The 26,477-nt window shown below is 39.4% G+C and overlaps 2 long non-coding RNA genes across 2 annotated transcripts in view; one reads left to right on the forward strand and one right to left on the reverse strand.

The window, feature by feature from the left end:
* Positions 1 to 26,477, reverse strand: part of LOC121822753 (uncharacterized) — a 74,304-nt gene that overhangs the window by 37,912 nt on the left and 9,915 nt on the right. The window lies entirely within an intron of this gene.
* LOC143268745 (uncharacterized) lies at positions 12,935 to 14,017 on the forward strand. The gene is made up of 2 exons (XR_013044868.1): positions 12,935 to 13,117; positions 13,569 to 14,017. It is a non-coding gene; the product is annotated as an uncharacterized LOC143268745 (long non-coding RNA).

Here is a 26,477-nt window from a genome sequence, read left to right on the forward strand (position 1 = left end):
ACTGCTAGCTTCCTCACCTGTGACTAGAAATCTACGGTATCCATCTCTTGCCCCTGCACCCTTCCAATACCTGCTTCTGCTCTCATGTGGCCTTCACATTGTGTGTCTCTGTCTGTAATCCAATTACCCTCCTGCAAGTCTTATTGAACTAGGACTCACACATATGACCGAATCATGACTTAGACTCTATCTCTGAACAAGGTCATATTCATAGTTATGTGAGCCAGGTCTTCAACCTATACTCTCAGAGGACTGTAGCTGGAATGGAATATGGAATGGATAGGTATAAGATATTATGGAGCCGGGCGGTGGTGGCGCACACCTTTAATCCCAGCACTCGGGAGGCAGAGGCAGGCGGATCTCTGTGAGTTCGAGGCCAGCCTGGTCTCCAAAGCGAGTTCCAGGAAAGGCACAAAGCTACACAGAGAAACCCTGTCTTGAAAACCAAAAAAAAAAAAAAAGATATTATGGTAGATTATTGTATATACTAGTAAACAAATTTAGCAAAATAGCAGCCTTAGATAATTTGAACTGTAATTTGCATTGTTATGGATTCTTATATGTTGATACAAAGGTAAACTACTTTTATATTCCTGTTTAAGATAATTTGTATATTGATACAAATACAGAACTATATTTGTTATAATGTACATATATTTCTACTCTTATTTGAAATATTTGTATATTAATGCAAATGTAAATTTATATCTGTCATACTTTATGTATGTTCTACTTCTGTTTAGGATATTTGGTATATCGATATATATTTAAGATTGTTGTCATATTGCATATTGCAATATATATTCCTACCTCTATTATAAATATCTTGTGTATTGTCACAATTTTGAAGTCATCGTTCTTTACCATACATTTGCTTATAGACTGTTTACCTTGTTTACATGAAACCTTAGTCCTTAGGTTATTTCAGTAGATAAGACTTATAGATTTATAGTCACCTATGCTTGTCATCTCTATAGTTATGTTAGTTAGGTTATCCAGATTTACAGATACATAGGTCAGATGGACAGTTAATCTTCAAACACTTCATAGACCTAGAGAATATGGCATTTAAATAACTTAGAATTCTGTTGACATGAGACACAATTGCTCCTGGCAGCACCAATTTGATCCCGAGAGAATGTTGGGCTTCTAAGACATTTCCATTTGGAAGTTTGTCTTCTTGGCACAAAATGACCTACCGGGCAAAGAACTGCCCTTGCCTCAACTGCTGACAGTACAAATCCAATGCTGTCCTTTCTGGACAAGTGGAACACAAGGAAACCGACCACTGTACTCTGCCAAGACAGGGTAAGATGGTCTTTTAGATTTCCTGCTTCTGAAAATAGTCTGTCAGATACTCTAGGCCTGTAGCCAATTTGAATGCACCAACAATGCTGAAAAACATTAGGTGACTGTCCAGGCTGCCAGCTGTCTCAGTCTACCCTTGCAAGATTCCCAAAAGTTGCTTACATCATCTACCATTTCTCAGGTACCATTATATTCCTTCTCAGGTCTTTGATGAGATTGAAGACTAGCAGTTATAGTTACAACTTAGTGTATATATATAATATCTTAGATAGAACATATTAAGTATTAGATTCAGGGTCTTTAGGATAGGACACCTTTTGGAATGATCTTTGTAACATACCATTTACCTATGCTCTAGACTTCTCTGGATTTTAGTATGTGTTTCTTGCTTGATATTGTTTGCATTGATTGTAGTTCCATCTTATCTAGGTCATTATCCCTCATTACTCCTGGACAACATTTGATAACCATTCCTTTGTATATAATCCTGTATTAAGTTAGAACCTTCTTATTTGGACAAAAAGGGGGAGACATAGTAGGTAGCCATTTCAGCTTTGGTCTGGAAGTCCCAACCCCCATTGAGGCTTTGGTAACTATCACACCTACAAGGCAGGGCCAAGGGAGAGCCCTAAAGACCCGAGATCGGGACATACCACGCTCTCGTTTCCTGGACCTGGACGCTAGAGGTAGACCAAGGAGAGTTCTCCAGAGAACACTGCCGGACTGTGCTGCATCTTTTCCAGAACCCACCACCTACCTATCCCTTCATTTGTAAGTTACCCACTAAATAAATCTCCCTTTTAACTACGTGGAGTGGCCTTAATAATTTCACCAATAGAGGACATGATTCAATTCACAATAAAAGTTGAACTGTTCAGCTCTTGTTAACCACAAAATGTTTTGCATCACATTAGTATCACTGAGGGTGGCTTCTTGGGGATTCTGAAGGCTCATTTGAAATGGCAATGATTCCTTTTCGGTGACAACATACTGAATAGTGTGCATTCTTTGTCCTTTTCTATAAGAAAAATTAGCAAAAGTTCTGAATATTGATTTGAGAATGATTCATAAAAAAATGTTGCAGTTTATGACACATTTGCTGTTTTTTCTGAAGCCTCTTTATTTGATACCTACATTATTGGCAATGCTTCTCAACTGACCCAACCACTCTGCTGTATGGCAGTGTTCTGATTTTTAAAAAGTTATTTACATGCACTCCCTTCCTTTTTAATTTTAATCTTTTGGCTAAGTTGTACTCTTTTAAATCTCTCAAAAAATCATCAGTTTTTTGGTTAATAAAGCTTTCTTACATATCATTAATTTCTTCCATAAAAATCTCAGGCAATTTTAAAAGTGGTTGTCTTTCCTCACTCAGACTTTGGAAAGATTGAAAGGACGTTTAGCTCAAATAATGAGATCTTGTAAAACCCTGACTTTCATGCACATATAAAATGCTTTGTCCTTTCATGCTCTGTTTCTCAGCTTTCTTAAATTCTCTGAACAGCCATGTCACCTTTCCATCTACATATCTAACATAATTTTTCCCATAGTGTGGTGATTTCAGTATTACATACATGTGCACAGCTCTCAATTTTCCTTACTATTTCTTCATTTGACTTCTGCCGGAAGACCCCTGGACTCAGTGACCTGGGACTCTCCTTGGCTTGTGTTATGTACCCCCTCATCTTCTAATAGTGCCCTTGGCAGCCTGCCTCTTCATTTGCATGTACTATGCACACACACACACATCCCTCTCCAAACAAGGCACTTAACAAACTTGGAACCCAGCCACCTACAGGTGCATCCCTCTCAAACCACTGGGATAAGTTTTTCCTCCCCTTGACAACCATCAAACTTAGATTCTATTTGCTCATACTCTTGTTATACCAGGTAGAGGAATGGAAAAGCCAGTCTTCCTTGAACCAGTTTTGAGTGCATGAACAATAAGGTAAAAGCATGTTCTCAAATGAACTTTGAGGGGAAATTATTAGCCATCTTCTGCCTGTACATAATTGGATGTGCATATGATTAAATCAGATGCATTGTGAAAAGGGACATGCACAGTAGAAAAATGATTGTATGACCTAATCTACCAGTCAGAGGCCCTTAGCAAAATAAACACATCCTCTTGAATCCCACAACAAATTCTAAAACAATAACCAAGACCCTTGCATATCTTATGTGGTCTGCTGCACGCCCCCCTACAGTATGTTCTTGTCTTTTTTATTACTTTGCTTATAGAGTTTCCTTGCTATTTTCACAAATATATGTGAGACTTTATTTTAATGTAGATGAATTTCTAAACAGTCTTAGTAAATAAGAAACACAGAGCCAAATACAGAGGTAATAGCTGAAGAGATCAGAGCAAGAGACACAACTAGCCTTAGCTTACCACCAGGAGTAGCTTCCACAGAGAGAGCTTCTTCCTGTGTAACCTGTGTTTTTATTGCCTTCCTATTCTGCCTTCTCATTGGTTCTAAGCCCAGCCACACATGACTTCCTCATCACTGCCTGCCTATATAGATCTCCAGATCTCTATGATTGGTACTGGAATTAAAGGCTCGTGTTATACCACGCTTGGCTGTGTCCTTGACCACACAGAGACTCTGCCTGCCATGTGGGATTAAGGGCATGGGCTACCACCACCTGACTTCTACTTATGGCTATTTGACCTCTGATCCCCAGGCAACTTTATTTATTAACATATACATAAAATATCACATTTCAGCACAAATAAAGTATCACCACATTTCAATCCTTTAATGAGGGCTCAAAAATCTGGAAACCCCTGGCCCCACCCATGACCACTGGCTGTAATCTTCTCCATTTATATACAACACAAACCCCAGCTACTACCTAAAAGGCATTCCCAGTTTATAGGAAAATTTCATATTTACCAATGACATTTTATTGAGACAAAAAGGAAACATTTCATGTTGGCATTTATCATGTGGAGTCTTAGCTGGAAGACTTTTATCTTAAGTGTTAAATGGTCTAAAAATAGAACTGGGAATCTGGGTACTACAGTTTGAATGTGTTCATTCTAAAATTCACAAGTTACCTATGTGATGGAGGCATTCGAGATTTTAGTAGGTATTTAAACAGGAGATCTATTCCCTGTGAATGCAATTGTGTGTTGCTATTATAAAGGTTTTATGCCACATTTGAATAGCTTGACCTTCTGATTTCTGTCATGTGGATTCAGTGTTCTCTCTATCTTGAGGATAGCCCTTCAGCAGCGAGGAAAACTCTTTTTACCTTAGGATTTTCAGCACGCATAACCATGCGGAATAAATTTCTGATATTTAAAAATTATCCTAACTTAGGTACTCTGTTATCGAAGCATACATAGACAAAGAAGCTTGGTTCCAACCGATGAACTTCTAGAGAATTGAGAGAACTGACCGTGAAGATCGAATCTTTTCAAGAAATAGAATTGTCACCAGGTGACTCAAATACAGAGGCTTTAAGAACAGGAATGTTCAAACTGTGTGAAGACCTAAAGGAAGAAACAAGGGATGGTGAGCATCAGGACAGCAGCAACACAAAGCCTTTACCAGTCCTGGGGCATGACAGCAGTTGGGACTGAAATAGCTCATTGAGAGCTGGAACCTTGCAAGAAGAGTCCTGGCTGCTGTTGCCAATGGAATCCTTTTCAGGGAAAGAAAATCACCCTGTCCTCTGTCTCCCTTCTGCATCCTCATAAATGTTTCTCTTTGGCCATGCCCATTTAGATTGGCTAAGGAGACCCAGGGATATAAATCCACATAAACTTTCTACCCGAGGCAAAGAAAAAGACAAGAAATGTTAAAGAGTAGATCGGGGAGAAAGTAATGGGGTTACGCCAGCTAAGCTGAAATAGCTGGGGAGTGGAATTACTAAGCCCTAATGGACCATCACCTCCTTCAATGCATGAACAAGCACTGGATCTCTTAGAAGTTGAGACTGAAGCCGCATAAAGGGTCTGATTTTTAGTCACTCAAGTTTAATTCATGCATCATCCATGATTATTACAAAACAAATTAGAAGTGAATGAAATATGCACAAGAACTTAACATTTAAATCATTTCTAACAGCTATTGTAACCAACCAGGAGTGTACACCATCGTGATTTGAGCTCTGCTGTTAGTCATGGTTGTCTGATCAGAATATACTTCTGATTGTGTGTTCCACCACTGAGACCCACTGAGCTCTGCCAGGCAGTACTCAAGGTGTACCATCTAACCAAACTCTTACAAAACTAGAGGGAGGTCAGCTGAACAAGAGAGCAAAAGGGGGCCGTAAGACTCTGACATGAGACATGCCCTCCAAATGTCTTCTTTCATACATACCAGAGGAGGGGGATTCATTTAGGTCACACTAGAGGTACAAGAAAAAAAAAAGTAGGACTCAACTCCACCTCATCCCAAAGTTTTCCCATTATCCTAAAGTCAGAGATGTTACATATCATATCCAACTTAACTAGTGTAGTCTCTACTACAGTGTATCCAGAGAGAACTGCCAGGGATACAGATACAGGCTGGGTATCAGGAAAAGGCAGGACGGCCAGAATGACAGTCATTTTCATTGCAGTTATAGATCACATCATCCTTGGGTACCATATTCAGTGTAACCAGCAGGGACATTACGAAGAATCCTAAACACTAAAGAGAATGAACATCCTCATGAGCCAGAAATTTTGTTGCTGGATATTTACCCAAAGGAAGTTAAGTCAGTGTACCAAGATATAAAGTCTCATATTTTTTTAAGCACTATTCACCAAGACATAGCTTCAACAAGAGTGACTATCACTAGATGAAAGGGTAAATAAAATGTCACATGATAACCCCACACACACGCGCGCGCGCACACACACTCACAATCACACACTGGAATGCCATCCACTCAAAAGACAAAAGCAAAAAACTTGTAATTTACTGAAACATGGAAGGAACTGGAGACCATGCCACTAAGTGAATAAAGCAAACGACAGACAGACACAGGTGCTCCATCTTTAGAGAAAGGCCCCCTAAGTTCACCCTGCCCAAATGAATCCAATGGGATGGTGTAGCCCAAGTCTATATGATCCAGGCAAATTGTAGTTTAGAAAAGATGCTTGGATACTCCATACTGATGCACAAAATAAAGGGCCATTCATGAAAGGAGCACAGGATTCTCCACGGGGATGAAAAATGGATATATAAAGACAAATAACTTAGGGAGACGTGAAAATGACTAAACACCCGAGCCCCTGATGAGATCTCGCCATAGGGTAAATGCTGTGCCCTTCCCTACCACTGTCAGCTTCCAAATAGATGGTTATTGAAAGGCCAGTATGGTGAACTATTGTTTTCTGCTTTAGTGATGTTCCATACAGTGTTAAGAGGGGACATTTGTCATTGTGCCTGGGCAATCTGAATAGATTGATAGTGACATATGCATAGTACATGGGAAGGTGCCTAAAATGAGATGAATCACATGTTATTTCAAATAGATGATCTCTGATTCTTGTATGTATTTATTTCAGGTTCTGTGACAAGAAACTTGAATTTCCAGTCAAAGTTGATTTTAAACATTAATAGTTAAACATAATAGTGAGGATTTGATTATACTTTTCTTCCTAAATACATTTTTAAATTTCATTGATATAATAGTGCATCTTTATGGAGAACAGTGTGGCGGTTTGGGATTTCTATACTGTGTATTGACTCGAGATGATTAGTTTATATTTCACCTTAAACATTTACATTTTTTGTGGTATCTGGCTGTAACTTTGGACCTACTATCCAGTTTTTCCCATATTTGTCTCTTCTCTTCCTCCCTTGGACTTTAGTGACTACTGTTCTTACTAGTTTCATGAGTGTGTGTAAGATCATACAGTACTTGTCTATTTAGCTGTGGTTCATTTCACTTAGCTTAGTACTGTTTCTAGTTCTTCCCATGTTTGGATATTTAGATTTTTATTTTTTATTTTGAGTGGATAGAATACCATTTGTGTATGGGGTGTGTGTGTGTGTGTGTTATTTGGTTTATCCATTCATCTAGGTGATGAACACCTTGGTGACGTCATGTCTTGGTGGCCAGTGTTTGAATAAATGGGACTATATCTCTTGATATAGAGTTCATTTTCTTTGGATAAATGCCCCATGATAAAATTGCTGGATTATAACATAGTTCATTTATTTTAAGTGTTTTGTTTTATTTTGCAACCTCCATATTCTTTATTAAAGTGGCTGTACTAATACACATTTATCCAAACCAGAGCAAAAATAAAAAGGCCAAAATAAATAATCTGATTTGATAACAGGAAAATGACTTGAGCAGCCATATCTCAAAAAAGAACATGCAAATGGCCAACCAATATGAAAAATACCTGACCTCACTAATCTTTGGGGAAACAAATCGAAATCACAATAAGATATAATCACCCTACATTAAAATGACAAGAAACGCTAACCAGTACATTTCTACCAAAGTCCCCATTTTTTCCAGTCACTGGTGCTTTATAGTTGAACTTTACAAATATATTAATTTCACACATACTGCATTTTTAGAAATGGAACTTATTTAGAAATTGTTTCATCTTCACAGAATAACAGCAGAATTAAAATCTTCAGAGAGTTTCTATTAAATAAAGCTGGGGAGGGAAACTTAAATCGTGGATAAACTATTCAGGAAACTGCCAAGCGGTCATGGAAGTTGAGGAGGGAATCTCTGACTTGCTGCCAGCTACCGGGGGTCATTGCAGCAGCTGGAGTGGGCAGGTTGTCAGTGCAGAAGAAAGTATCACATGAAACTCAAATGCTCGTTGGTGCAGCCCCCTGTGGTCTATGTGTTTGTATACACAATTTATTATTATCATCACTATATATAACTCTCGTCAGTCTGCTCTAGTAAAGAACAGCTGTCACCCGCAAAACAATGCGCCTCTGAGGAGTTCCTTAGGAAGTCTCAGCTCAAAGCAAAGCAATCAAGACTGATTAAAAGGATAGCATTTAACCAAGGGAGAGGCAGAGCCGACAGGGAGGGAGGAAGAAGAAATCATTAACACTTACAATCGCACTTGCTTCATCCATGGGTATTAATGAATCTATAATTATGCTGATATCTGTTTATAGTCACAATCACCTGTTCCAATGAGGGAATTAAAATGTTCTCTGTGATGACTCATACCTGGGAGCATGGGCATACAAATCTTGCTATAGTCCTAGCATGCAATGTGTGCTGTTCATTATCATGCATTTGTGTAAAGCACAAATGTGGTAGGCATTGAGAACTTAAATTCCTGACACCCTCTTTTAAGTCATCTCCCCAGGAGGCTATAGAGTGCTATTTCCTCTTTCTTCTTTAGGGCAGTTTATTAGTCATTCATGAGTCTCTCCCTCTCTTTCTGTCTCTCCCTCACTCTGTTCCTCCCTCCCTCTCCCTTTCTCCTTTTTCTTCCCACACACATACTTCATAAATATTTATAATATTTTAAATCAGCATTTGACCTTGAATATTCATGGGTATTACTAAATTTTATATTTGTTACAGACTAAATACTAACATACATTTGAAACAGTTCACATTCTAAAGGCATCCCTTTAGTTTTCTTTTAAAAAATAAAACCAGGGGGCTGGAGAGATGACTCAGAGGTTAAAAGCACTGACTGCTCTTCCAGAGGTCCTGAGTTCAAATCCCAGCACCCACATGGTGGATCCCAACCATCTGTAATGAGATCTGGCACCCTCTTCTGTATACATAATAAATAAATAAATCTTAAAAAATAAAACCAAACAATAGTTATTTACAGTATTAGAGATATTGCTCTTCCTTTAAATGTAAAGATTCACTTATTGAAAAATTATTCCTTCTTTTACAAATCTGAATGAAAATTAGTTTACATTATTTTATCATTACAAGTGAATCAATGTATTTCACACACATGTACACACACACACACACATAAGAAGAAGCAGATTACAACATGGTTATTTTAGAAGTTTGTAATTTTTTTCCAACATAGGTTATATAATATTGCCAGTCATTAATGAATGGTAATTCAACCCATTTTCTCTTATAAGAGCTTCCCCATATTTAACTGTTATGTAATACATATCCACAGAGAAGAGAAAAAAGTCTCCATCTCTCAAACTAGTTAGATATAATCATATGGCCACATTCAAATAAAGACAAATCAAAATCCTAACAGAATTGTTTGAAAAATCAAAATAATCTATCATCATAGTAAAGCAGTTGGACTTGATGGTCAAAACTTCCAATTTGAGCAAATTAAGTTATTCCCTAAAAGGACTGCAGACCATTTGGCGCTGGATAACCAATTGTTGTGCTCTTCCTTGAGGAAAACTTTCTCCTACCCTCTGCATCCTTAGTTGCCCATGGTTCTTTGTTTATAGTTGAAGCCTCATGCTCCACCCCCATATAAAACCTCTTTAAAGTCCATACAAAAGAAGGATATGAAGTTGTAAGAGGTTATGGGGAGAAAGGAGATTTGGGAGAGGGGGAGTGAGGTGGATATGACCAAAGTACATTGTACATATCACATTAAATTCTTAAAGAATACATAAGTAAAATAATTTTAAAGTCCATACAAAGTATATTCCAAGCCTTTGGATACTATAAACATTATCAAAAAAAGTAAGAGACCACTACTTTCTCATAAATGATTGATTATTAATATCTTCTTCAAATTCTCTAAGCCATTGAAAGTGAAATTCCAATAGGGTTTACTGTGCAAATTCGAGGAATCTCAGGTGTCAGGCCTAAGTGTTGTAAGCTTAAGAAGGTGGTGGCGTGATTTTCTGCTCCATGACTAGGAAATGCCATGCCCTTCTATACTTAAAGTTAGGGATGAGAGTCTTCCTCCTGTCTATGGCAGCCTACAATACTTTGCCAGAACAAATGACACCAAGCCTCCAGATGGGTGTTCAACTCCCACAAGGCAACAGATGTAGGAGAGAAGCCAGTGGTTCTGGTGATATCAAGCAGTGTCTTCAAGCCAGGTATGTATCAAAGTCATAATTGAAAAGGAGTGCTCTTGATAGATTGGAAATTATGTCAAAGGCAAATGTAGAGGCTCATGCTGAAGAAAAATTTCAGGGGTGTGGATATATAGCAACTCAGAAGGCAGACACACAGATAGACTCTGGTAGTTGGCTGCAAGCATCTATAGGCCAGGCTTTTCAGGATCCGATGGGTCCCAGTCAGGGGCTTTAAGACGATGGAGTTTACAAGGTGTATGGGTGGGAAGGACGCTCAGACCTCAGGCAGTACCAACATGCTTGTCTTGTTCCTTTCTTCTCAGTCTTGAAGTTCTTTCATTTCTTCAGACTGCAGACACATGATTGACCCCCAGGGAGACTGAGGATACAGGAAATGGGCATCACAAGCCATCAGTACAAACTGCTTGTCTTTAGAAAAGTTTGGAGCTTTTATTTTCCTATTTACTGAGAGCATCGTGAAAAGTCAGCTTAACTCCTAGATGTGTGTTACTGTCTCCATTGCTTGCATTAGATATGAAAGGCTTCAAATATATATAAGAGTAGAAAAGGAGCTTGATACATTTCTTGCTTCAGCAATTTTCCTTCATCTATAACCACCACCATAATTCTAGGCCCCTAGACTATTTGAAAGCAAATCTCATACAATCATAAGTTCGCATGGAAATATTACAGCATATCTGTCTAAAATACAAAGAGTGAATTTGGGATCAACATGAGGAGAATATTACTCATGTTATTCTCAAAAAAAAATGCGACTTCACAAAAAAGGCAAGTTATTCATGTACTCTCCTCAGCTCACTCTTTCTGCCTCCAGAATAAATTCAGCCATGATGGATTACTTAGCTTTCTTCCTGTCTGCCCTGGAAATTCCAGCATTTGCTCAAATGAAGCCAAGAAGAAATGTGGTTACATTAGCTTCTTTCAAAAGCGTATCGACTTCACAGGTTAAAAAAGGTAAATTCTCACACTGTGTAAATGAGAGATGTCCAATGCCCTTATCCAGATGACTGAACATGATGTCTAGGTCAAAAATAAATCTACAAATTCATTCCTCATGCATTAGTTCCTCATGCACATCCCCTCCGGGTTGTGGATCTCAAACACCATGCTCAAGAAACCTATATAACTCCCTATTGCCTAGTGGTCTCCCACTCAAACGCTTTATCCAAATAATTTCTACCAGCTGTGGTTTTTACTTTTATCCATTCAAGTTACTGCCTCTTCCTTCTGGCCTTGACAAACTCCTAGTGGTCATGGTGGCCACACCGTTTGCTCTTGCTTGACCATTGTGCAGCTTTCCCCCCACGACACGGTTTTCCTTTGCGTAGGCTTTTGTCCTGTCTCAATGGCAGTGTTCCTAGTTGAGTGTAGTTATTCGCTTTTGAGTCCTACCAAATAGTAAAGAAAAATTACTATTCCAATTATCTTTTTATTTCAGAAATTGTTCTTCTTGTCATGAAAACATGAAATACTGTCCCTGTGTTAGATAGCTTTATGTCAACTTAACACAAACTGAAGTCATTTGAGAGGCAGGAACCTCAATTAAAAAAATACCCCCAGAATATCAGACTGTAGGCAAGCCTGTAGGGCATTTTCTTAATTAGTGATTAATGGGATAGGGCCCAGTCCATTGTGGGTGGTTCCATCCCTAATATGGTGGTCCTGGGTTCTGTAAAAAGCAGGCTGAGTAAGCCATAATTAGCAAGCCAGTGAGCAGCACCCCTCCATGGCCTCTACATCGGCTCCTGCCTCCAGGTTCCTGTCCTGCTTCAGTTTTTGCCTTCACTGCTTTTGATGAACTGTGAGCAAATAAACCCTTTCATTGCCAAGTTGCTTGGGTCATGGTGTTTCATCATAGCAATAGCAACTCTAACTGAAACAGTCACATAACATGAATATGAAGAATTCAACTTTACATTGCTTTGAAGCAAAGAGTAATATCTGTTTTACTTGATACCTTCATGATAGCAAAATTGTTGATCCTGAAATATGATTTGACACATATATTATGTAAAACCACACAGTAATCATCTATAAGTTAGTGTATTGATATTAGAAAATGAGTTCAGACTCAGTCATTTGTTCAGCAAATACTGAGCACAAATTGCTTATCAAAGGTCTCTTTCTAGATCTAAGGGTATATAAGTAAACGAAATAGACTAAGTCCCTATATTCACATAACTAAATTCTAGACAAGGTTAAATAAAAGTAAGCAAATAAATATAGAAAGTAATCTTAGGTGTCAATAAGTGATATGAGTCAAAATAAACCCAAATTACAAATAAATAAACAAGGAATCAGATGTGAAACCTGTGATCCAGTGGAAGGCCACATGCATATTGCAATGCCAACTGGATTCAGTATATTTTTAAAAGACTACATGAAGTTGGGAGGGAAAAGTGGTAGGGGGTACATGGCAAGAGTTGGAGTGGAGGGAATAGGGATAGATTTGATCAAAACACATCATATACATATGTGTACACACGCACACACACAAACTATATATATATATATATATGAGAAACCTCCTTTCCAGTCTTTGATCAAGATGGTCCAACAGGCACCTAAAACAATACAGGCTATTGCCATTGGCCTTGGCTACCTCCTACTACTTGAAGGTAAGACCCTATTGCTGAAGACACCACACAGTTTAAACTCAGAACGTGAAGGAATCAATATGGAAATGACTTGGATTCTTCTTCCCTGAGGACCAGCTCTTATAGTAGAGGAAGGTGCTATGCAAGCAGACAAGGGGGAATAGCCGTCAATAGTCCTACCCAGCTATGAACCACAACAATTACTGATCCAATCAGATCTCTCCAATGGTATGATAGAGGCATTTTGTTTTGGGAGAAAAAAAAAAAAAACCTGTCTAACTGGACTTAAGGCCCTCTTGATAGGAGGGAAGTCATGCCTAGTACTGTAAACCTAGCTAAATGCTTGTGTCTGAGTTAGAAATGTAAGGTTTTCGATACCATTTAGACTTCACGGACAGAGTACGGGTGAGGTTATTGGTTTGAAGCATCTGGAGCTCAGATGAGCGCTCAGAGAGAGCCCTGCATGCTGACGATGCATTCTTTCAGTTATTTCCGTTGGGCATATCAAGGACCTGACGAAGAAAGCACCCCTAGAAAGGCAGACTTGCCTTTTCCTTCTGAGCCCCAGTGCAGCGTCTAAGAGCTGCCCTGAGGCTCGGCTGGGTCTGCCTGCCTTTCTGGTTCCTGACTCGAAACAGTGTAGCTTTGTCTTTTTCTTCTCGTCTGTCCTGTCTTTCAGATGTTGCCCAAAGCCTACTCATGCTTCACCTTTCAACTACTCTCTGAAGCTCATCTCTCCACCATGCTGCCAACCTTCTGACCAGCTCTCCTCAAATGGCAAGGAGTTTTCTTTTTTTCCTTCTCTATCTTCATCTTCCCCTCTGGGCAGCTGCAAAATTTCCAGCTTGCCTGCCCTAGGTTTTTTGGTTTTGTTGTTGTTCGGTTGATTTTGTTTGGTTGGGGGTGGGCATGGTTGTTTGGTTTTGTTTTGAATGCTAATAGATTGTTCTCAGACTTGAAAGACAAATGGGGGGGGGGGAGGCTGTGTCAGATGTGCTAACACTTCAAGTAAAAAGGATGAGGAAATTACAGTGGGTCTAGGAAGATGCCAGCCATTGACTGGTGACTTTGATAAGAGAATGCCCAGTGCATGTGGTGACAAACTAAATAAAAGATATTAAGTGAAAACCTAGAGAGAAGTGTAAGAGGTGGCAATACAGTCAGTTAAATTACAGGAATTTTGCTTAAAATGGAAAGCAAAGAGGTGAAGCAGTTCCTGGGAGATATTCTAATGTCAATGGAGGATTCTTTTCTTTTACCATGAATACATTATTGCCCTTCCAAATGCTGATGATGTGGGTCTAGTGAAGACATAGCAATTGATAATGTGGGGGACGGAGGCAAGGATGCAGGAAAGAAATCCTTGGAATAGTGATAGGCTTGGATCCAGGCGCAGGAAGAGAGGCTGCCTGAGATAAGAGCGGGCACTGTCCATCATGTCAGCAGAACAGGCAGAAGAGTGAGACTGAGAGACCACTACACTAATGGACATGCTGGACCAGTGGGAGCCTATTCTCCTCTCACTGCTTCTACTGTATTTTCCAACTGAAAAAGGAATCATACAATCCATTTGAGAAGAGGAAAAAAATGCCAGCAGCTGTCTCACAGAATGAGAGAATTCCTTGCTTAGGGAGATGACGTACAGTGTATTGCAAGGTGATGTTGAGATTCCATTAGAGATGCTTGCAAACATATTTTGTTCCATCCATAGTCCGCTATTAAAGTGCAGACATGGAACAGACCAAGGGCTAAGTTTAACTGAGCATAAGAGTTCATTGCTCAAGTACAAAGAAGGCAGAATGAACATACTGAGGCAACTTGCAAGGGCGTTGTAAAAATGGGTAGAATATGGCTATCTAACCTTCACAACAAAGAACAGATGGATGTTACAGACAGACATTCGTAGGCATAGTAACTCTTAGGCTGGGAATCTTAGAGTCAATGAGCTAAAAATTCAGGAGGTCATATCAATGTGTAAGACCCTCAAAAATCAACACGGATGGTGGTATTTGGATACCAATTACATGAGGTCTAGAGTAAAGCCACTGTCTAGAGCTGAGATATATAATATTATGGTCACTACCCTTGTGTAGCTACTGAGCACTAAAGTAAGATTAGTTTAAACTGAAATGCTTTACAAACTGAACATATATAATGATGTTCAAAGATGTAGTATGAAAGAGATGTAAAATTTATCATTAATACTTATATGTTCATCACATGTTGAAAGATCATATTTTGGATAAAATGGTGCTAGAGTTGAGGTACAGGTCAATAGAAAACAGAGAGGTGTTGAGATCTGAGGGCAATGGAAGTATCATGAACATGGACATTAACAACACTGGGGAGTATCTGTAAAATATCATAGAAAAATATCAAAGAAAAATCTCAGTGAATGAATGTGTAGCAAGTATGTCTGTGATGACTCAGTTCGGAAAGGTATCAAGTGATGATTCTGAATGAGAGGGCTAGAGATTTAGAAGAATGCTGTCCACAAACACTGATTAGGAGCCAAGCCTCACCTCCAGACTATATACCACACAGTTTGTACAAGAAAACTTGCACCATATGAATAGTGTATAGGAGAACCGGGGTCCTTTAAGAATGACTTTCAGTTGAATTTGGAAGAGTAGAGTCATACAATAAAGGGACTGGAGATATGGACTGTTGACAGCAGACTATTAATGCCAGTGAGTGGCAGCTTCAGAGAATCATGTATGTGATCAGATTTGGGGATATATAAAAATAATTACCTTGTATGGAAAGACATGATAAATTTAGCCACCTCTTGTGGCTTGTTATGCATGTTAACTAAACTGGATGCTTTCATAGGATGGTGGTTTCAATAAAATGTCCCTCTATAAATCTCAAACCTTTGAATACTTGGTTCTTTAGGGGCGTGACCTTGCTGAGGAGGTATATGTCACTGGGAGTATGCTTTGAAGTTTCAAAAGCCACATGTCATTCCCAATGCACTCTTTCTGTTTGTGGTTCCAGATATGAACTCTCCGCTGCTGCTCTAGCCACATGCCACATGCGACTTCTGCTCCACCATACTGGACTCTAACCTTACAGAGTTGTAAGCCCCAAATAAACTCCTCTATAGTTGCCTTAGTGATTATGTTTTATCACAGCCATAGATAAATAACTCATACAGAGTGTATACAAGATCTGGTCTGCATTTCAGCTCCCTCCTAAGCTCGGCATTCTGAGCACCAATGGCAAAGTGATGACATTGTATGGAGAGCATCAAATTGTGTTCTCACAAAACAAAACACAAGTGTGTGTGTGTGTGTGTGTGTGTGTGTGTGTGTGTGTGTGTGTGTACAGAAACAGGTTTCAATAAGAACACTTCAAAAGTTATGTAGTGTTATCTATTCCTCTACATATTCCCTCCTCTACCCTGTCTTCCCATTCCCTCTCCAAATTTAGCCCTTCCCATCCCATTATTCTCTTTTAACTCTTTATACCAGTGCATATTATCTGCTTTCTCTTGAGTCCTCTCCCAATAGCCCACTAGTAATTTCCTGACCTCTATGGATACTCTGAATGAAGCAAACATATCTGAAGATTCAAAACTAACATCCACAGTGAGAGAAAACATGTGACATTTGTCTGCTGTGGATATCACTCTGTATAAATAAAACACTGATTGGCCAGTGGCCAGGCAGGAAGTATAGGTGGGACAAGAAGAGAGGAGAATTCTGGGAAGTGGAAGGCTGAATCAGGGAGACAATGCCAGCCATCGCCATGACAAGCAGGAAGTGAAGATGCCGGTAAGCCACGAGCCACGTGGCTAGGTGTAGATTTATAGAAATGGGTTAATTTAAGATATAAGAACAGTTAGCAAGAAGCCTGCCAGGGCCATACAGTTTGTAAATAATATAAGTATCTGCGTGTTTATTTTATAAGTGGGCTGTCAGACTGCCAGGGCTTGGTAGGACCTGGAGAGAAAACTCCAGCTATATTTGTCTTTCTGGGTCTGGATTATTTCATTCCATTTACCTGCAAAACTAAAGTCTATAGGCTAAAAATTAAAGCTAGTGCTGGGAATTTGTTACTTCTTTTTGAGGTGTTGCCCATACAGACCCTCCCAAAACACTACAGGCTGCCAATGCTCTTGGTTACCTTCCATAACTTGATGGTAAAGACCCTGTTGCTGACAAAACAGCAAACTAACATAGAGAAATAAAGCTTTTGAGACCCAAAAGCTTCTTCCCAACTGCCTAACTTTCACAGCGCTGGCCGGTGCTACATGCTCTCCTGGAGGAAAAAGAGAAACCATCCGTCTCATTCAGCTGTGAGCTCTGTGAGCTACAGTACCCTGGCAAGGCGTGTCAGCTGGTGCAATGGTGGTGATAATGGCAGGGGATAATTAACTACTTTCTGATTGGATTTAAGTTCCACTCCACAAGATGAAATTCATATTTGACATCATTATTAGGCCAAGAATCTGTGACAAGATAAGTCATTGGCCCTGCAGGAGGAGAATCTACTACCTAATGCTATGTTGCTAAATGGACATAGTAGAAAACTGACTCCTGATGACATATTATACCCACGGGTCAATTCATTTCACAACCCTCTTCTGAGAAGATTCTATATGCAGTAGATGATGATTAAAACAGAGACCCACAACTGACCAAGGTGTACAGAATAAGAGATTGTGTAACTCTCTGCTATAGAGGGAACATATATGCCACACAACTCCCTCTCAAGACTCAGAGATAATTGTAGAAGAGGGAGAAGAAAGAATATAAGAGCCAGAGTCAGTGAATGATTACAAGGAAACAATGTCTTCTGGCCATGTCAAAGTAGCTGCACATAGAGACTCAGAGAGGTTGTGATAGCATCCACAAGACCTGTGTAAGACTAAGTCTCACAGCATGGAGAAGGGAGTTGGGCATGCAATCCCTCCATTTGCTGAGGAACTATTAGAGATTGTTAGTATGGCAGTTTGAATGAAAATGGCCCCCATAAAGAGTGGCACTATTAGGAGGTATGGCTTTGTTGGAGTAGGCGTGGCCTTGATGGAGGAAGTGTGTCACTGTGGGGTGGGCTTTGAGGTCTCCTATGCTCAAGACACGCCCAGTGTAGAATACAATTCATTTACTGTTGCCTGTAGATCAAGATGTAGAACCCTCAACTCCTTCTCCAGCACCATATCTGCCTGCATGCTGCCATGTCCTTCCATGATGATAATGGACTAAGCCTCTGAAACTGTAAGCTAGCCCAAATTAATGTTTTACTTATTAAGAATTTCCATGGTCATGGTATCTATTTACAGCAATAGATACCCTAAGACAGAAGTTGGTAACAAGGACTGGGGTATTGCTGTGATTGGCTGGAGCATGTTTTTGTTTAGAGGAATATGGACTTTGGGACTATGGATTAGAAAATCAGTTGAACACTTTAAGTGGGGCTTAATGGGCGATCCTAAAAGGAACATGGAAGACATTGTTCATAGTGTTCAGATTTGAGCTGTGAGGGCCTGGCTCAAGAGGTTTTAGAGGAGAGATTTTAGTATGTTAGTTAGAGATTGTTCTTGTGATATTTTTGTGAAGAATATGACTGCTTTTTGCCCTTGTCCAAAGAGTCTGCCTGAGTCTAAAGTAAAGAGTTTTGGATTAGTTCCATTGGCAGAGGAAATCTTAAAACAGCCTACTATAGACTCTATCATGTGGTTACTAGTGTTAACTCTAATGAAGATTTATAATAAAAAAGAGCAAGCTGATCAGGTAAAAATAAATGTACAATTTAAGGAGGAAAGAAGTACCAGGAAGTGGAATGGACCTAAGTCCTTTATTCTAGGAGACAAAGTAAGAGGTAGAATAAAGGGAGAGGTGACCTCAGGGTGAGATCCAACTCAGTTACATTTCTAACTTGTGAAAAGTAATTAAAGAAAAGCTTAGAGCTGGGTGTGGTGGTGCATGCCTTTAATCCCAGCACTCCAGAGGCAAATGCAGGTGGATCTCTGAGTTTGAGGTCAGCCTGGTCTACAGATCCAGTTTCAGGACAGTCAAGCTTAGGCAGTAAAAAAAGAAAGCTGGTGATGATGTAATTGAACAAGGCGGCCATGTTCCATCCCCAGCAAGCAATAGAACTTAGCAGCTTAAGCCATGTGGTTTTGGCTTTAGAGTCAAGGATACAAGAAAGGGGTTATAGAATCTTCCTTCTCAACTAAGGAAAGCCACTGAGGCCAGGCATATGACAGGGGTGGTGTTCCTGAATGGAAACCTAGAGAGGCTATTGTGTGAAGCTGTGAAGTTGAAGCCTGGATTGCCCCCGAAACCCAGGGATATTGGAGATGCCAGAGTGTGTCATACCTGCTGAAGCAAGCTGTTAACAAGGAGTGGAACCAGACCAAGATAAAGAAGTGTGTTGCAGTCAACAAAGCTGAAAGGAGTTGGAGATCTGAAGAGCATTTTGACATCAGACATGGAGATGTAGAGCTGGAGTTTACCCAGTGGTTTTCAGTCTTGCTTTGGTCCAGTATTTCTTCACTATGTTCCCTTCCCTACATTTTGGAATGGTAATATATATCCTGTGCCATTTTATGTTAGAAGTATGTGATCTGCTTTTTTATTTCAATTTTACAGGGGATTACAGTTAAGAGATTACATTAATCTCAGAAGAGACTTTGAACGTTAGACTGTTTGAGACTATGATAGACTATGGAGACTTTTGAAGTAGGACTGAATGCACTTTTACATTATGATATGGCTACAAGCCTATGGGAACCAGAGAGTGAAATGTGATGGTCTGAAAGAAAATGAACCCCATAGGGAGTGGCACTGCTAGGAAGTGTGACTTTGTTGGCGTGGGTGTGGCCTTGTTGGAGAAAGTGTGTCATTGTGGGGGTGAGCTTTTGAGGTCTCCTATGCTCAAGTTATGCCCATTGTGGAATACAGTTCACTTCCTGTTGCCTGCAGATCAAGATGTCGAACCTCAGCTCCTTCTCCAGCACAGTATCTGCCTGTACAACACCATGCATGTCCTTCCATGATGATAATGGACTAAATCGTTGAAACTGTAAGCTAGTCCAAATTAAATGTTTTCCTTTTTAAGAGTTGCCACGTTCATGGTGTCTCTTCACAGAAAAAGAAACCCTAACGTAGGTAGTTACCTTCTTGGAATGAGAGAGTCAATTTTCTCTAACAATGTAGTCTCTAATAGATTAACCACACTCCAGTGGAAGAACACACATCCAGGAATATTTTAGCAGCATAAATTTATTTTGATAGATTTTTTTAAAGGTTAGGGAAATCTGGAAAGATGACTCAGTAGTTAAAAGTGCTTACTACTCTTGCAGAGGACCTGAGTTTGAATCCTAGCACCTAACACAGATGATCACAACTGTCTGTAACTCTATTGCCAGGGGATTAGGTGCTATCTTCTGGCCTCCATGGACATCAGGCCCATATGTGGTGCATAGACATACATTCAGACAAAGCACACATACAAATAAAATAAAGTTGTTTTTTTTTTCAAAAAGAGATTCAATGTTAGGTGTATAAGGAAGAGGACGTAGATCTTGGAAGAGTTGGGGAAGGGAGTCATAGTTATTGGAGGAGAATCTACAACCACCAATTTACTAAACCAGCGTATTCTCTAACAAGAGTCTATAAACATTTGGCCTTACACCCAAGAGATAAATGCAGCCTTCATTCCTCACCAAGGAAACTTCTCTTTGCAACAAAGACCACTAGAGAAAACCATAATCAATCAAAATACTGATCTGTGGAACCCAGTCCCAGTGAATGCATCTACAAAACACTTATGTACCCCAGGCTCATAGAAAGGTTGTAAACGAGGAGGCAGGAAGATTATAAGAACCAAAAGGCCACTGGCTGTGAGTTACGTCTCCAAGTAATATCAGAAGCTACACCCATTAAATCTCACAAACATGACTGTCTAAATGTGAGGTGAATAAGGATGGATGACAGCAATGAACATGCCAAACTAGACAGAAAAGAACCCTACAGAAAGAATGGTAGGCAACTGAAGAAAGCTGGAAGCAGGAGAGGTGGTCTTTCCCAAGGAAGAGCACACCAACTGTTTGTCCATTGCCAAATGGTCATACTTGAAAACATTCATGTAAGTAACATTATATAGACTGAACATGTTGTATTTTTAGATAGATAGATAGATAGATAGATAGATAGAAAATGTAATTTTTATTTATTTACTTATAATAATAAATATTATTATATTTATAAATATATTACATATATATGTAATAACCAATAAAAAAAGGTCATGAATTTGAAGGAGCATGGGGAGGAGTATATGGAGCATTTGGAGGGAGAAATTTAATTAAATTATAATCTCAAAAATGTACATTGTACAAAATTCTCAAAGGGATAATATTATAATTAATAGTAATAAACCAAAGAACAGAGCAGGTAGCTCAGAACAATAGGGCTCAAATGTGCAGAGAATTTTTATAAACTTCCATTGGAACCCAGACTAAATCTTAGGATGGGTTCAAGAAGTTTCTTACATGATCGCCTGACATTGTAGGTTGATTACTCTCTCGTAAATTTGTGTATCCTTGGGACCTTCTTTAGAAACAGTATGTTGGTGAACACACTTAATAAAGGATCTCCAGATGAAATCACCGTAGATTTAGTGAAGTACTAAGTTGTGCTCAAAGTCGCTGTAAGAGAATGCAAGCACAGAGCAGAGAGCAAGAGTTCAGGAAACAGCAGAACTCTGAAGTCTCAAAAGCTGCTCCTAGTGACATACTTCTTCAGCAAGCCTGCACCTCCCATACCTCCCAGAGAGCACCACCCACTAGGGAGTGAAGGTTCAAATGCAGCATCTGTAGGGGCCCTTCTCACTCTGCCCACTACACTGTCCGTATAAAGGAAAACTGACAAAGCAATTTAAACCCTCTTCTTACTCTAATACACATGATGTGAGTGATAGAAGTTGTCCAACATTGTCTTAGCAGTCCTAAGATACATCCCTTTCCTTTGCCACTTCCCCCACTAGTGTTTACAGAATCAAGAAACGGAGTTCTAAACGGCTAGTCCTTTGAGGTCTGATGCCCTTATTTTACCTTGAGAAGAGCAAGCTCAGGAATTCTATTAAGGTTCTGAAAAATGTTAACCTCCATGCACTCAAGTCTCTTTACAAAGCTTATTTGTGCTTTACAGTTAGAACAGAATACAGGCGTGGTAGTGGTACTAAGCCGGCTATTGACAAAGCCATTCTCTCTCAGATGACCTCCTGAATCTTGCTTTCTTCGTGTAGGAAATGGTGGCAGCTGTGTGCTGGCAGCTGCACTGGGCTCTCTCCAGCTAAAGCAATGCTTTCCCCTAAGACTACATTGTTTATTAAGAGGACTTCAATTCTGGGAGCCAATTATTTAGAAGAGTTTTTTTTTTTAAAAGTAAAAAATAAACTCTCTAACCAGCTTCTTTCCCCATTCAGCAAAGCAAAGAGATAAAGATATGGAGACCTGGCAAATATCAGTCTTGGATTAAGTCAAAAGGGGCTTTGGGTAGAGGAAGGCTAGGTGACTTAAAACGAGTAAGGCAACGACTATATCAGCACTCCACAGGGACAAAAGGGCAGTAAAGGAAAAGACTATACCATCCAGACATGTGCAGCCATAGGATATCATCACCCCCACACTCCATGCTCTTCATCTGCTTGTTCTCTGTCTGGCTTTTTTCATGGTAATTAAGGACAGAGATAAGATCTGAAAGGTTAGTAAAGGCAAGGCATTGTAGTATGGGAACAGAAGAGGATGAAGAAGACTTGCTTTTGTTTGAGACGATATAATATTAAAAGTTGTTGAAGAAAAAATTTTATAGATAGATAAACTTTATAGATAGATAATTTTATAGATAGAATTTTATTCTATCCCTGTATCTCACATTGGTGGGTGGGCAGCTGGGGATCGGCACCTTAGGCAAGAGATTGGTGGAGGTAAGGATCCAATTCAAATGATGAACTTTCTGCTCTGACAATCATCCCAAGAATGCTCCCAAGACCCTGCTCTAATGAGAACAGTGGGCCCCTTCCCCCCATTTCCAGGTTAGTGATCCCTGGGGCAGAAGGAATCTATAGATAATCAATAAAATCAACTTTTACGATCTTCATCTCTTCCACTTTTTTTCTGTTCCAAGTTCTGTTCACAATTTTACTAACGTATCCATTAATTAACAGCATTTAAGACCCATAATTTGCCGGGTGGTGGTGGCGCACGCCTTTAATCCCAGCACTTGGGAGGCAGAGCCAGGCGGATCTCTGTGAGTTCGAGGCCAGCCTGGGCTACCAAGTGAGTTCCAGGAGAGGCGCAAAGCTACACAGAGAAACCCTGTCTCGAAAAACCTAAAAAAAAAAAAAAAAAAAAAAAAAGACCCATAATTTACACAGTATCATGAGACAGCCCCTTGGAATTATAAGCTCTGGAAGAAATGTACTTACTCAAGTGAGGAAGACATTGTTTAAACCATTCATTTGCTGTGTTCCTTTTGTGAAATCATTTTCAGAATAAATGCTTTAGAAGCTACTTTATAGTATTAGAAGGTAACCTTTGAGTATGGAAGACCTTTCTATGGAAGAGTCAGAAGTCACTCAGTAAGAACAATAGAGTGGCAGGTGAATAATATCCTTGGGTGACAGCATTTTTCTTTTATGAAAAAGTGAGTTCACAGAAAAGGTTATGATCTCATGAGCATGCTCATTACTGGCACTTTGAAGAACAATCTTTCAATTTCTAGGACAGCTGAGGCTACATACACCTGCCTCTGGGCACAAATACTAGAGAAGTCTCATTTGCATACCCAAGATGATATATGCAAAGACAATGTGTACAGTATTGTTATAGTGTTGGAAGGTTTGTTCTCTACATACACACACACACACACAAAAAAAAAAAAATCCTACAATGTCCAGTACTGCAATGTAATCAGCAGGGACAACTCTGAAAAATCATAATTTTAACAAGAGAATTGTGCCTTGGGTGAATGTATACTGTATGATACAATTTACATGAAGGGATAAACTCTGAAAAGCAGGTATAAATTTTTATTAACATGCACATTAATACAATTATAAAAATGTAGATATGATATAAGTCCTACTTCTAGACATCATGTCTTCTTCACTTCTCTTGGTTGCAGCTATTATCAAACTACTATTTATGAACTTGACAGTTGGAGGTCATGTATTTTCTAACAAGCTCTACCACTGGATTTTCCTGATTTTTTTTTCCTAATGAGATTCCATTTCTCCCTGCTGCGAAGTTCAGGGGGTATCTCAGAATAGGGGATGGAGAGATTGTATTAGCCAGAGGTTAGGGAGGATGGAAGGGAAACAGTGTCTCCTGGACATGACCATGCTGCATTACTAATAAACTCACAGCTGTGGTTGCCTAACTAAGACATGAACAAGATCAAGCCAGTAAATAATCTATCACTGAGTAAGAAGAGGCTCATGATCCCCTGGAGACTCCTAACTGAGGAGCTACAGATAGTTGATGGTTTCTGGAGAAAGACAAGTCAGTTCTCCCTAAGGATGTGTCTCCTGGCAGAGCATCCATGCTTCAGTGGACGGCTCCACACCCAGAAGTATACAGGCAGCACAAATTAAAGTCAAAGTGTTATAGAACAAAGGAAGACATGAAGTAGGGAAGGTAGTGATGTATGCGGATCTAGGAGGAACAGGCATGAATAAGATCAAAATTATTTGTAATAGCAAGAACATGGAAACCATCTAGATGCCCCTCAACTGAAGAATGGATAAAGAAAATGTGGCACATATACTCAATGGAGTATTATTCAGCAGTAAAAAACAATGATATTATAATATTTGCAGGCAAATGGATGGAACTAGAAAATATCATCTTGAGTGAGGTAACCCAGACTCAGAAGGACAAACATAGTATGTACTGACTCATAAGTGGATACTAGATGTGAGGGAAGGGATGGCCAAACCACAACCCACAGCTCCAGAGAGGCTAGCTAACAGGAAAAGACCCTAGGTAGGACATTTATGGATGACCCTGTGAGGGACAAGTGGATGAGATCTACATGAGTGGACTGGGTGTAGGGGGTGGCAGAGGGCGAGGAGTGGGGGATGAGAACATAGGGAAATGGGAGGGTCAAGCTGGAACAGGGGCAGAGTGGGAGAGCAGGGAGGAAGATGCCATAGGGAAAATAAATAAATAAATAAATAAATAAATAAATAAATAAATAAATAAATAAATAAATAAGATCAAAATACATTGTATGAAATTCTCAAAGAATTAATAGAAAAATAATATTTGTATTATAGGTTTAGAGTACAAAGACCGTACATAGCAAATGTCACTTTTATCAAATTACATATCTTCGACATGGCATTTGACTGTTGAAGTTGACCACAACTGACTGTCTAATAAAACGTTTGCCAGGTCTCATCACTGTAACTTTCTTCTCCTGTTTCTCATACCTGAAAGGAAGATGCTAGTAGCAGTCAATGCCTCAAGAATCGATACTGTCCTTGAACATTTGAAACTCTGCTTAGAAAATTCATCTCTTCTCCCCATTTATTTATTGAGTTGCTTGTTATGTCATTATGGAAATGTTATATTTTGGGCTGGAAGCTGATGCTGTTTGACTTCTTTTATGTCACAAAGTTTCCACTGGGATCTCTTTCAGGGGCTGCTGTTGTCTTCTGGCATAGTCCATCAGCATGATGGCTAAGTGGGTCTATTGATAAATTTTCTTGTTGCTAATACTTTACAGAATAACTGAAAGGAGGATTTATTCTGCTCATAGTTCTAGAAGATTCAGATGGTTGTGGCAGAAGTGTGTAGTGGAATAAGGCAAACCCCACCATGGTAGAAAGGACACAGAGAATGAGATAAGAAATACCTAGGGACAAGATGACACCAAAGACCTCCTGTCATTCACTTACTCCAGCTATGACAGTGCCACCACCAAAGAATCAAGCCCCCACCACATAAGGCTTTCAGGGGGGCAACATTCCATATATAAGCTACAACAGGCATGCAATTGTGTCTATATTCTCTGCTGTTTCTAGATGCTCAAGGTTCATCTTGTAGATCTCACCTACATCATAGAAGCAGCCATTCCTTTACATTTTTGTTCTTTTCATTGTTAGAAACCAATATTGGGTTCTTTATGTGATTATTCAAGATTGTTCAGTCTCATTCTTTGGGCATACCAGATTAAATAAAATCAACGCATGCTATAGAGATTCTGGGCTCTTATTGATCTCATTGGTCATCAGCAGGGGGAGAGGCATTTGAAAGAGACAATGCTTTTACTTCCCATAAAGCAAATTCTGTTGTGACCATTTCTCTTTCATCCCTCCATATCATACTGGTATTGATCTGTTGTGCCTATATCCCTTCACTACTTCCAAACAAATATAGTCCTTCATTATGGTTCTTATACATTTTCACCTCATTGACACAGGACTGAAGGCCCTCCCCAGTCTATGAGAGAAACCAGTAGTTTGCTTGACTGTTTCTAAGGCTAGGAATTATCAATATTAGCATAATTTAACTCTATTTGTAGAGGTAGAGATGCATGTTTCAAAGGTCATATAGAAACCAAGACTGCTT

Source organism: Peromyscus maniculatus, chromosome 15 (genome assembly GCF_049852395.1).
Source record: "Peromyscus maniculatus bairdii isolate BWxNUB_F1_BW_parent chromosome 15, HU_Pman_BW_mat_3.1, whole genome shotgun sequence".
Taxonomy (NCBI): domain Eukaryota; kingdom Metazoa; phylum Chordata; class Mammalia; order Rodentia; family Cricetidae; genus Peromyscus; species Peromyscus maniculatus.